Below are 13,577 nucleotides of genomic sequence, written 5' to 3' on the forward strand. Positions count from 1 at the left end.
CTCTATACCACAGAATCATAAATTAATACGGCTAGAAGGGTCCTTGGAAGTCATCTGCTCCCCCTACCCCAACCTCCCATTTTACAGAGGGTTTAGATAGACTGAGGCTCAGAGGTTAGGTGATTTACTCAAGGTCACACATGGCAGTAAGTAGTAGAACTGAGATCTGAACCCAGGTCCTCTGTACCTCAGAATCACACACAAGTAGGGTTTACAAGGCATCTAGGCTAATGCCTTAATTTACAGTTGAGGTAAGTGAGACCCAGAGGGGTTATGTGATTTACCCAGGAGGGAGGAGTATCACTGGAATTTGAAACCCAGGTTATCTGCACCACAGAATCATAAAGTAATAGAGCCGAAAGAGCCCTTAGAGGTCATCTACACCCTCTACCCCACCCCAATTTTACTAAGGAGTCCAGAGAGGTGACTCACCCAGGGTTATGCAGTAAGTGACGAAGCTGGGATTTGGACTCAGGGCCTCTGTACTACAAAATTGCAGACTACTAAAGCTAGAAGGGACCTTAAATGTCCTCTAGACCAACCTCCTCATTTTACAGATGAGGAAACTGAGGCCCATACAGGATAGGTGACTTACTTAAGGGCACTCATGAAAGAACTGGGATTTGAACCCAAGTCCTCAGTGTCACCAAATTGTAGACTAGCAGAACTGGGAAAGCCCTTAGAAGTCAGCTGGGTCTTCCCTTTCATTGTGCAGAACTGAGGAATGAGGACCTGAGAGGTGAAGGTGACTTACCCAAGGTCACACAGTAAGTGGCTGGGCCCAGGTCCTCCGCACTACAGAACTGCAGAATATTAAAGCTAGAAAAGGCTTAAATATGGTCATCTAGGTCAACCTCCTCATTTTACAAATGGGGAAATTGAGGCTCAGGGAGGTTAGGGAACTTACCTAAAATAAGTGGCAGAACTAGGATTTGAACCCAGGTCCTCTGAACTACAGAATACTAGTGGTGCTAAAAGGGCCTTTAGAGGTCCTCTAGGTGACCCCTCTCATTTTGTAGAGGAGAACTGAGGCCCTGAAAAGGGAAGGTTACCTACCCAAGAAAAAGTAAGAGGCTGAGCTGGGATTTGAACCCAGGCCTCTCAACCACACATTGCTTGACTAGAGGGATTTGAAAGGCCTGGAAGGTTGACCAAGGCCATTTTACAAACACAGGGACTAAGGAAAACTAGAGGGGAAGTGCCCCCGAGGGAGAAGAGTTCCAAGGGCGAGCCTGAGGGGACGTGGACACTGCATGTGGACAGCATTTCGGGGCTCTTTGTCAGGTTCCTGAATGGGGCCCCCAAAATTACCTCAAGAATCGCTCTCTGCGAGGTCCCGGAGCCGGAGCAGGCCACCCCCCCCCACCCTCCTCCGCACCAAACTGCTCTGACCAGAGTCTCCGCGGGTCAGCGTATATAAAGAGTGTCTCCTAGCAACGGCCTTTGTGACTGCCCGCTACGAAGCAGGGGGCGGGGCTACCTCAGGGTGGGGCCCCTCAGGTGTTCCATCCTCCGGCTCCATTAGCCCCTCCCACCTCCCCAACTCAGCCAGTCCTCCCTCCCTCCTCTCTCCTCCCTCCCTCCTTCCGTCCCTCACCCTCTCTCCACCTCTGGCTTCCCTATCTGTCCTCCTCCTCCGAGTTACCCCAAACTCTTCCCTTCCTGGTTATCCTGGCGGGGAGGATCGGCCCCAGCCTCTACCATTACTGCAAGGAAGACCGAGCCCAGTAAAGTCGTGACCCAGGCAGGCGAAGAGGAAGAGAAGGCGGCAGAGGCTCCACTCAGGACCCAGACCATGGAAACATTTCGAGTTCGACCAGCCCGGGCCCAGGACTGCCCTGACATCCTACGGCTCATCAAAGTATGCCTCCGGCAGCGGGGACGGGGTGGGGGCAAAGTGGGGGCAAGGTGGGCTACAGGTGGCAGCGCCAGGGGTAAGGAAGGGCCACTACCCTAAACTGACAGGTTCACAGGTTACAGAAGGGTGGCAGGTCCAGAGTTAAGGGAGATGGCCCCGTCCCTCGAAGACAGGTGTGTGGAGGGGATAGGTACAGAGTAAATGGTCGGTGGTCCTACCCTGCTCCAACGCCCCCCACCCCCCGCAGAGATGTGACATGGAAGGGGCAGATCCAGAGCTAACGGTGATGGCCCCTGACCACCCCCCCTCCCCATCCCAGACCTGACGGGGAGGGGGGCAGGTCCGGAGCTAGCAGTGATGGCCCCTAACCCATCCCCTCCCAAACCCAGACGTGACAGGGAGGGGGGCAGGTCCGGAGGTGACAGTGATGGCCCCTAACCAATCCTCTCCCAAACCCAGACGTGACAGGGAGGGGGGCAGGTCCGGAGGTAACAGTGATGGCCCCTAACCAATCCCCTCCCAAACCCAGACGTGACAGGGAGGGGGGCAGGTCCGGAGGTAACAGTGATGGCCCCTAACCAATCCCCTCCCAAACCCAGACGTGACAGGGCGGGGGGCAGGTCCAGAGCTAACGGTGATGGCCCCTGACCACCCCCCCTCCCCATCCCAGACGTGACGGGGAGTGGGGCAGGTCCGGAGCTAGCAGTGATGGCCCCTAACCCATCCCCTCCCAAACCCAGACGTGACAGGGAGGGGGGCAGGTCCGGAGGTGACAGTGATGGCCCCTAACCAATCCTCTCCCAAACCCAGACGTGACAGGGAGGGGGGGCAGGTCCGGAGGTAACAGTGATGGCCCCTAACCAATCCCCTCCCAAACCCAGACGTGACAGGGAGGGGGGCAGGTCCGGAGGTAACAGTGATGGCCCCTAACCAATCCCCTCCCAAACCCAGACGTGACAGGGCGGGGGGCAGGTCCGGAGGTAACAGTGATGGCCCCTAACCAATCCCCTCCCAAACCCAGACGTGACAGGGAGGGGGGGCAGGTCCGGAGGTAACAGTGATGGCCCCTAACCAATCCCCTCCCAAACCCAGACGTGACAGGGCGGGGGGCAGGTCCGGAGCTAATGGTGATGGCCCCTAACAAACTCGCCGCCCCACCCCAGACGTGACAGGGCGGGGGGCAGGTTCAGAGCTAGCAGTGATGGCCCCTAACGATTTCCCCTCCTCGCCCCAGACATGACAGGGCGGGGGGCAGGTCCGGAGGTAACAGTGATGGCCCCTAACCAATCCCCTCCCAAACCCAGACGTGACAGGGAGGGGGGCAGGTCCGGAGGTAACAGTGATGGCTTTTAACCAATCCCCTCCCAAACCCAGACGTGACAGGGAGGGGGGCAGGTCCGGAGGTAACAGTGATGGCCCCTAACCAATCCCCTCCCCAACCCAGACGTGACAGGGCGGGGGGCAGGTCCAGAGCTAAAGGTGATGGCCCCTGACCACCCCCCCCTCCCCATCCCAGACGTGACGGGGGGTGGGGCAGGTCCGGAGCTAGCAGTGATGGCCCCTAACGATTTCCCCTCCTCGCCCCAGACATGACAGGGCGGGGGGCAGGTCCGGAGGTAACAGTGATGGCCCCTAACCAATCCCCTCCCAAACCCAGACGTGACAGGGAGGGGGGCAGGTCCGGAGGTAACAGTGATGGCCCCTAACCAATCCCCTCCCAAACCCAGACGTGACAGGGCGGGGGGCAGGTCCAGAGCTAAAGGTGGTGATGGCCCCTAACAAACTCGCCGCCCCACCCCAGACGTGACAGGGCGGGGGGCAGGTCCGGAGGTAACAGTGATGGCCCCTAATCAACCCCCTCCCCAACCCAGACGTGACAGGGCGGGGGGCAGGTCCAGAGCTAACGGTGATGGCCCCTGACCACCCCCCCTCCCCATCCCAGACCTGACGGGGAGTGGGGCAGGTCCGGAGCTAGCAGTGATGGCCCCTAACAAACTCGCCGCCCTACCCCAGACGTCACAGGCAGGGGGGCAGGTCCAGAGGTAACAGTGATGGCCCCTAACCAATCCCCTCCTCGCCCCAGACGTGACAGGGCGGGGGCAGGTCTAGAGGTAACAGTGATGGCCCCTAACCAATCCCCTCCCAAACCCAGACGTGACAGGGCGGGGGGCAGGTCCAGAGCTAACGGTGATGGCCCCTAAGCACCTACCCTCCTCACCCCAGATGTGACACTGAGCGGGGCAGGTCCGGAGGTAACAGGTGCTGGCCCCTAACCAACCTCCTCCCCAACCCAGACGTGACAGGGAGAGGGGCAGGTACGGAGCTAACAGTGATGGCCCCTAACCATCTCCTCTCCCCACCCCAGACGTGACAGGGAGGGGGCAGGTCCGGAGCTAAGGGTGATGGCCCCTAACAAACTCGCCGCCCCACCCCAGACGTGACAGGGCGGGGGACAGGTTCAGAGCTAGCAGTGATGGCCCCTAACGATCTCCACTCCTCGCCCCAGACGTGACAGGGCGGGGGGCAGGTCCGCAGGTAACAGTGATGGCCCCTAACCAACCCCCTCCCCAACCCAGACGTGACAGGGCGGGGGGCAGGTCCTGACAGGGCGGGGGGCAGGTCCGGAGCTAACCGCGATGGCCCCTAACGATCTCCCCTCCTCGCCCCAGACGTGACAGGGCGGGGGGCAGGTCCGGAGGTAACAGTGATGGCCCCTAACCAATCCCCTCCCAAACCTAGACGTGACAGGGCAGGGGGCAGGTCCAGAGCTAACGGTGATGGCCCCTGACCACCCCCCCCCTCCCCATCCCAGACGTGACGACGGGGAGGGGGGCAGGTCCGGAGCTAGCAGTGATGGCCCCTAACCAATCCCCTCCCAAACCCAGACGTGACAGGGCGGGGGGCAGGTCCAGAGGTAACAGTGATGGCCCCTAACCAATCCCCTCCCAAACCCAGACGTGACGGGGAGGGGGGCAGGTCCGGAGCTAGCAGTGATGGCCCCTAACCAATCCCCTCCCAAACCCAGACGTGACAGGGCGGGGGGCAGGTCCAGAGCTAACGGTGATGGCCCCTGACCACCCCCCCTCCCCATCCCAGACGTGACGGGGAGTGGGGCAGGTCCGGAGCTAGCAGTGATGGCCCCTAACAAACTCGCCGCCCTACCCCAGACGTCACAGGGAGGGGGCAGGTCCAGAGGTAACAGTGATGGCCTCTAACCAATCCCCTCCCAAACCCAGACCTGACAGGGCGGGGGGCAGGTCCGGAGGTAACAGTGATGGCCCCTAACAAACTCGCCGCCCCACCCCAGACGTGACAGGGCGGGGGACAGGTTCAGAGCTAGCAGTGATGGCCCCTAATGATCTCCACTCCTCGCCCCAGACGTGACAGGGCGGGGGGCAGGTCCGCAGGTAACAGTGATGGCCCCTAACCAACCCCCTCCCCAACCCAGACGTGACAGGGCGGGGGGCAGGTCCTGACAGGGCGGGGGGCAGGTCCGGAGCTAACCGCGATGGCCCCTAACGATCTCCCCTCCTCGCCCCAGACGTGACAGGGCGGGGGGCAGGTCCGGAGGTAACAGTGATGGCCCCTAACCAATCCCCTCCCAAACCTAGACGTGACAGGGCAGGGGGCAGGTCCAGAGCTAACGGTGATGGCCCCTGACCACCCCCCCCTCCCCATCCCAGACGTGACGGGGAGGGGGGCAGGTCCGGAGCTAGCAGTGATGGCCCCTAACCAATCCCCTCCCAAACCCAGACGTGACAGGGAGGGGGGCAGGTCCGGAGGTAACAGTGATGGCCCCTAACCAATCCTCTCCCAAACCCAGACGTGACAGGGAGGGGGGCAGGTCCGGAGGTAACAGTGATGGCCCCTAACCAATCCCCTCCCAAACCCAGACGTGACAGGGCGGGGGGCAGGTCCGGAGGTAACAGTGATGGCCCCTAACCAATCCCCTCCCAAACCCAGACGTGACAGGGAGGGGGGCAGGTCCGGAGGTAACAGTGATGGCCCCTAACCAATCCCCTCCCAAACCCAGACGTGACAGGGCGGGGGGCAGGTCCGGAGGTAACAGTGATGGCCCCTAACCAATCCCCTCCCAAACCTAGACGTGACAGGGCAGGGGGCAGGTCCGGAGCTAACAGTGATGGCCCCTAACCATGTCCTCTCCCCACCCTAGTCGTGACAGGGAGAGGGGCAGGTCCGGAGGTAACAGGCGCTGACCCCAAACCTGGCAGAGAGGGGAGTGTGGGAGGGGTCAGGTCCAGAGTTAAGGGCAATGCTCCATAACCCTCCCTCCCTGACCCCAGCCAAGGAGTGAGAGGAGGCTGCAAGTGAAGAGGTAAGGGTCGCTGCCCTGAACCAAGGGGTGAGCAGAACAGCGGTGAGTCCAGAGCAAAGGGCCATGGTTCCTGCCCCCCATCCCCCAGAGATGTGATGCATTCCTAAGGGCCCAGCCCCCCTACACAGAGCTGAGTGGGACAAATGCAGAGCTAAGTTCCATGGTTCCTGTCCGCCCCTCCCAGAGAGGGTATGCACCCCTAAGGTCCCTGGCCCCCCACAGAGAGGTGAATGGGGCAAATCCAGGGCTAATGGCCATGATTCCTGCACCCCAACACCCAGAGAGGTTATGCACCAGCAAGGGCCCTGGCCCCCCACAGAGAGCTGAGTGGGGCAAATCCAGAGCTAAGGCCCATGGCTACTTTCGCCCCACTCGAAAGGGTATGCACTTTTAAGTGCCCCAGCCCACCCTCCCAAGAGGTAAGTGGGGCAAAACCAGAGCTAAGGGCCATGGCTCCTGTCCCCCAAACCCTTAGAGATGTTATGCAGTGCTAAGGGTCCTGGACTGCATAGAGGGCTCAGTGGGGCAAAACCAGAGCTAAGGGCCAAGGCTCCTGCCCCACAACCCCCAGAGAGAGTATGCACAACTAAGATCCCTGCTCCCCATAGAGGAGTGAGTAGGGCAAATCCAGAGCTAAGGGCCATGGCTACTTTCACCCCACCCAAAAGGGTATGCACTGTTAAGTGCCCCAGCCCACCCTCCCAAGAGGTAAGTGGGGCAAATCCAGAGCTAAGGGCCAAGGCTCCAGCACCCCAAACAGCAGATAGGGTATACACCCCTAATGTCCCTGGCCCGAGACAGAAAGGTGAGTGGGGCAAATCCAGAGCTAAGGGCCATGGCTCCTGCCCGCCTCACCCCCAGAGAGGGTATGGACCGTTAAGGGCCCTGTCCCACCTCAGAGAGATGAGTGGGGCAAATCCAGAGCTAAGGGCCATGGCTCTTGCGATGCCCTCCCCCCCAGAGAGTGTATGGACCACTAAGGGACCCGGCCCCCCACAGAGAGTTGTATGGAGCAAATCCAGAGCTAAGGACTATGGCTCCTGTCCCCCAACCCTCAGAGAGGGTATGCATCGCTAAGGATACTGGCCCAACACTGGGAATGAGTAGGGCAAATCCAGAGCTTAGGGGCATGGCTCCTGCCCCCCCCCCCCCCCCGAGAGTGTACGCACGCCTAAGGTCGAGGGCCCCATACAGAGAGGTGACTGGGGCAAATGCAGAACTAAATGGCATGGCTCCTGCCTTCCCCCAGAGGGTATGCACTGTTAAGGGCCCTGGATCCCCACAGAGAGGTGAGTGGGGTAAATCCAGAGCTGAGGGCCATGGCTCCTGCCCCCCAAACCCTTAGAGAGGTTATGCAGCGCTAAGGGTCCTGAACCGCATAGAGGGCTGAGTGGGGCAAATCCAGAGCTATGGGATATGGCTCCTGCCGCTCCCCATAGGGTACACACTGCTATGGCCCTTGCCTCTGGATTTTTACCCACTGCTAAGTAGCCTGGGCCCCACCCCAGAGAGGTAACTGGGGCAAATCTGGTGCTAAGGGCCATGACTGCCCCCGACTGGCCAGAGAGGGTATGCATCCCTAAGGTCCCTGGCCCCACACAGAAAGGTGAGTGGGGCAAATGTGGAGCCAAGGGCCAGGGCTCCTGCTACCAATCACTAGAGAGGGTATGGACCGTTAAGGGCCCCGGCCCCCACAGAGAATTTTGTGGGGCAAATCCAGAGCTACGGGGCATGGCTCCTGCCTGCCCCAGAATTCATGTACCCCTAAGGGCCCAGGACCCCCTTAGAGAGCTGAGTGGCGCAAATCCAGAGCTGAGGCCCATGGCTCCTGCCACCAAGCCCTCAGAGAGGTTATGCACAGGTAAGGGCCCCAGCCCCCCACAGAGAGGTGAGTGGGGCAAATCCAGAGTTAAGGGCCATAGCTTCTGCCCCCCACCATGGTGAGTATGCACCCCTGAGGTCCCTGGGCCCACACAGAGAGTTGAGTGGGGCAAATCCAGAGGTAATGGCCATGGCTCCTTCGCCTCCATCCCCAGAGGGTATGCACCACTTAGGGCCTTGACCCTGACAGACAGCCGAACGGGGCAAATACAGAGCTAAGGGTATGGTTCCTGCCTCCCCACCCAGAGAGAGGGTATATACGTCCAAGGGCCCCAGTCCCCCAGAGAGAGGTGAATGGGGCAAATCCAGGGATAAGGGCAACGATTCCTACCCCCAACTCCCAGAAATGGTAAGCAATGTAAGGGCCCCGAACCCCACAGAGATGTGAGCAGGGAAATCCACAGCTAAGGGCCTGGGCCCCAGAGAGAGCTGAGCATGGCAAATTCAGAGCTAAGGGCCATGGCTCTACCACCCCAAACAGCAGACAAGGTGTGCACCCCAAAGGGCCCCAGCCCCCCACAGAGTGTTCTATGGGGCAAATCCAGACCTAAGGGCTAAGGCTCCAGCACCCCAAACAGCAGATAAGATATGCACCCCTATGGTCCCTGGCCCAACACAGAAAGGTGAGTGGGGCAAATCCAGAGCTTAGGTCCATGGCTCCTGCCCCCAATCAGCACATAGGTCATGCACTGTTAAGGGCCCAGGCTCCCCAAAGAGGGTTGAGTCGTGCAAATCCACAGCTAAGGGCCATGGCTCTTGTCCCCAACACTGGAGATATGATATGCTAAGGTCACTGGCCCCCCACAGAGAGGATAGTGGGGCAAATCCAGAGCTAAGGGCCCTGGTTCCTGCCCCCCCCCCCCCAGAGAGGGTATGCAGGTATGCAGGGACCATAGTCCCTGGCACTCCAGAGAGATGAGAGGGGCAAATCCAGAGCTAAGGGCCATGGCACCTGTCCCCTCACCCATCTCCAAGAGGGTATGCACCGCTCAGGGACCTGGCCCCCGACAGAGACCTGAGTGGGGCAAATCCAGAGGTAAGGGCCATTACTCCTGTCCCCAACACTGGAGATATGATATGCTAAGGACCCTGGCCCCCCACAGAGAAGGGAATGGGGAAAATCCAGAGCTAAGGGCCATGGCTCCTGTCTTCTGCCACAGGGTATGTACAGCTAAGGGCCCTGTCCCTCCAGAGTTGAGCTGAATGGGGCAAATTTAGAGCTAAGGCCAATGGCTCCTGCCACTGAAACCCTCAGAGAGGTTATGCACAGGTAAGGGCCCCAGCCCCCCACAGAGAGGCGAGTGGGGCAAATCGAGAGCTGAGGGCCATGGCTCCTGCTGCCCAACCCTCAGAGAGGGTTTGTACCGCTGGACCGCATAGAGGGCTGAGTGGGGCAAATCCAGAGGTATGGGGCATGGCTCCTGCCGCTCCCCATAGGGTAAGCACTACTAAGTAGCCTGGGCCCCCCCAAAGAGGTAACTTGGGCAAATCCAGTGCTAAGGGCCATGGCTCCTGCACCCCAAACCCTAGAGTGGGTCTGCATTGCTAAGGGCCCTGGCCCCCCACAGAGAGGTGAGGGGGCAAATGTAGACCTCAGGGCCATGGCTCCTGTCCCCCAAACCCTTAGAGAGGTTATGCAGCACTAAGGGCCCCACCCTCCCCCCAAGGATTTGTACCGATAAGGTCCCTGGCTCCCCGCAGAGAGGTGAGGGGGCAAATCCAGAGCTAAGGGCCATGGCTTCTGGGCACAACCCTACAGAGGGTATGCACCGCTAAGGGAAGGGCTGCCCACAGAGAACTGAGTGGGGCAAATCCAGAGCTAAGGGCCCTGACTCCTGCCACTGAAGACACAGAGAGAGCATGCACTGATAAGGGCCTGGGACCCCACAGAGATCTGAGCATGGAAAATCCAGAGCTAAGGGCCATGGCTCCTGCCCACTAGCAGCACATAGGGTATGTCCCCCGAAGGGCCCCGGCCCCGGCCAGAGAGTTAAGCAGTGCAAATCCACAGCTAAGGGCCATGGCTCCTGAAACCCAAACCCTAGAGAGAGCATGCACTGACAAGGGCCTGGGACCCCACAGAGAACTGAGCATGGAAAATCCAGAGCTAAGGGCGAAGGCTCCTGCCCACTAGCAGCACATAGGGTATGTCCCCCGAAGGGCCCCAGCCCCGGACAGAGAGTTAAGCAGTGCAAATCCACAGCTAAGGGCCATGGCTCCTGAAACCCAAACCCTAGAGAGGGCATGCACTGACAAGGGCCTGGGACCCCACAGAAAACCGAGCATGGAAAATCCAGAGCTAAGGGCGAAGGCTCCTGCCCCACAAACAACAGAAAGGGTATGTACTCCTAAGGGCCCTGGCCCCCCAAAGAGAAGTGAGTAGGGCAAATCCACAGCTAAGGGCCATGGCTCCTGCACCCCAACCCCTAGAGAGGGTACGAACTGCTAAGGGCCTGGAATCCCCCAGAGAGCTGAGCATGGCAAATCCAGACCTAAGGGCCAAGGCTCCTGCATCCCAAACAGCAGATAAGGAATGCACCCCTAAGGGCCCCCGCCCCCCACAGAGTTTTCTGTGGGGCAAATTCAGAGCTATGGGGCATGGCTCTAGACATCCACCAAAGAGGGAATGCGCCCGTAAGGTCCCTGGCCTCCCATAGAGAGGTGAGTAGGGCAAATCCAGAGATAACGGCCAAGACTCCAGCACCCCAAACAGCATATAGGGTATGCACTGTTAAGGGCCCTGGCTACCCACAGAGAAGTGTGTGTGGCAAATCTAGAGGGGCATGGCTGCTGCTACCAAACCCAGAGAGAGGGTATGCACTGCTAAGGGCCCCAGCACACCACAAAGAGGAGCATGGGGCAAATCCAGAGATAAGGGTATTGGCACCCGTCCCCCCCCCCAACCACCACAAGAGGGTATGCATCAGTAAAGGACCTGGCCCCCAACAGAAAGCTGAGTGGGGCAAATACAGAGCTAAGGGCCATTGCTCCTGTCCCCAACACAGGAGGTATGAACTGCTAAGCTCCCTGGCCCCCCTACAGAGAGGTAAATGGGGTAAATGTAGAGTTAAGGGGCATGGCTCCAGCCCCACCCCAGAGGGTTTGCACCACTAAGGTCCCTGGCTCCCCACAGAGAGGTGAGTGGGCAATTTCAGAGCTAAGGGGCATGGCTCCTGCCAAACTAGGAGGGCATGCAATGCTAAGGGCCCTGGCCACCCACAGAGAGGTGAGTGGGGCAAATCCAGAGCTAAGGGCCATGACTCCTGTCCCCTCACCCCCCTCCAAGAGTGTATGCACCGCTAAGGGACCTGGCCCCCGACAGAGACCTGAGTGGGGCAAATCCAGAGCTAAGGGCCATTGCTCCTTTCCTAGACACTGGAGATCTGATATGCTAAGGACCCTGGACACAACACAGAGAAGGGATTGGGGAAAATCCAGAGCTAAGGACCATGGCTCCTGCCCCCCAACCCTCAGAGAGGGTTTGTACTGCTAAGGGTCCTGGACCACATAGAAGGCTGAGTGGGGCAAATCCAGAGCTAAGGGCCATGGCACCTGTCCCCTCTCTCCCCTCCAAGAGGGTATGCCCTGATAAGGGACCTGGCCCCCGACAGAGACCTGAGTGGGGCAAATCCAGAGCTAAGGGCCATTGCTCCTGTCCCAAACACTGGAGATATGATATGCTAAGGGCCCCGGCCCCCCACAGAGAGTTCAGTGGGCCAAATCCAGACCTAAGGGCCAAGGCTCCAGCACCCCAAACAGCAGATAAGGGATACACCCCTAAGGTCCCTGGCCGGAGACAGAAAGGCGAGTGGGGCAAATTCAGAGCTAAGGGCCATGGCTCTTGCCACTGAATCCCCAGAGAGGGTATGCCCTGATAAGGGACCTGGCCCCTGACAGAGACCTGAGTCGGGCAAATCCAGAGCTAAGGGCCATGGCTCCTGCCCCCCAACCCTCAGAGAGGGTTTGTACCTCTAAGGGTCCTGGACCACATAGAGGGCTGAGTGGGGCAAATCCAGACCTAAGGGCCATGGCTCCTGCCTGCTATGAGCACATAGGGTATGAATCGCTAAGGGCCCTGGCCCGCCACAGAGCTGAGTGGTGCAAATCCACAGCTAAGGGCCATGGTTCCTGCACCCCAACCACTAGAGTGGATCTGCATTGCTAAGGGCCCTGGCCCCCCACAGAGAGGTGAGGGGGCAAATGTCGACCTAAGGGCCATGGCTCCTGTCCCCCAGACCCGCAAAGAGGTTATACAGTCCTAACGGCCCAGCCCACTACAGAGAGCTGAGTGGGACAAATCTAGAGCTAAAGGCCATGGCTCCTGTCCCCCACCCCAGAAATTATGCACTGCTAACTACCTTGTCCTCCCAATGAGAGGTGAGGGGGCAAATCCAGAGATAAAGGCCATGCCTCTGGCCCCTCAAGCAGTAGATAGGGTAAAGTCCGTGGCCCGACATAGAAAGGTGAGTGGGGCAAATCCAGAGGTATGGGGCATGGCTCCTGCCCGTCCCAGAATTCTAATTCTGCTAAGGGCCTGGGACCCCACAGACGTGACTGGGGCAAATCCAGAGCTAAGGGCATTGGCACCTGCCCCCCACCCCCACATGAGGCTATGTATCACTAAAAGACCAGGCCCCCATCAGAGAGCTGAGCTGAGCAAATCCAGAGCTAAGGGCCATTGCTTCTGTCCCCTCACCCCCCTCCAAGAGGGTATGCACCACTAAGGAACCTGGCCCCTGACAGAAAGGTGAGTGAGGCAAATCCAGAGCTTAGGTCCATGGCTCTTGACCACCAATCAGCACATAGGGTATGCACTGTTAAGGGCCCAGGCTCCCCACAGAGAGGTGAGTGGGGCAAATCCAGAGTTAAGGGGCATGGCTCCTGTCCCCAACACAGGAGGTATGAACTGCTAAGCTCCCTGCCTCCCCGCAGAGAGGTGAGGGGGCAAATTCAGAGCTAAGGGCCATGGCTCCTTCCACTGAATCCCCAGAGACAGTATGTGCTGCTGAGGGCCCTGGCCCCCCACAGAGAGGTGAGTTGGGTAAATCCATTCCTAAGGGCCAAGGCTCCTACACCCCAACCCCTAGAGAGGGTACGCACTGCTAAGGGCCCCGGCCCCCCACAGAGAAGTGAGTGGGGCGAATCTAGACCTAAGGGACAAGGCTCCCACCCCCTAGCAGCAGATAGGGTTTGTACCCCCAAGGGCCCTGGCACCCCATAGAGAGGTGAGTGGGGCAAATCCAGAGCTACGGGCCAAGGCTCCAGCACCCCAAACAGCAGATAGGGTATACACCCCTAATGTCCCTGGCCCGAGACAGAAAGGCGAGTGGGGCAAATCCAGAGCTAAGGGCCATGGCTCCTGCTGCCCAACCCTCAAAGAGGGTTTGTACCGCTAAGGGTCCTGGACCGCATAGAGGGCTGAGTGGGGCAAATTCAGAGCTATGGGCCATGGCTCCTGCCGCTCCCCATAGGGTAAGCACTACTAAGTAGCCTGGGCCCCTC

Source organism: Trichosurus vulpecula, chromosome X, assembly GCF_011100635.1.
Source record: "Trichosurus vulpecula isolate mTriVul1 chromosome X, mTriVul1.pri, whole genome shotgun sequence".
In the NCBI taxonomy this organism is placed as follows: Eukaryota; Metazoa; Chordata; class Mammalia; order Diprotodontia; family Phalangeridae; genus Trichosurus; species Trichosurus vulpecula.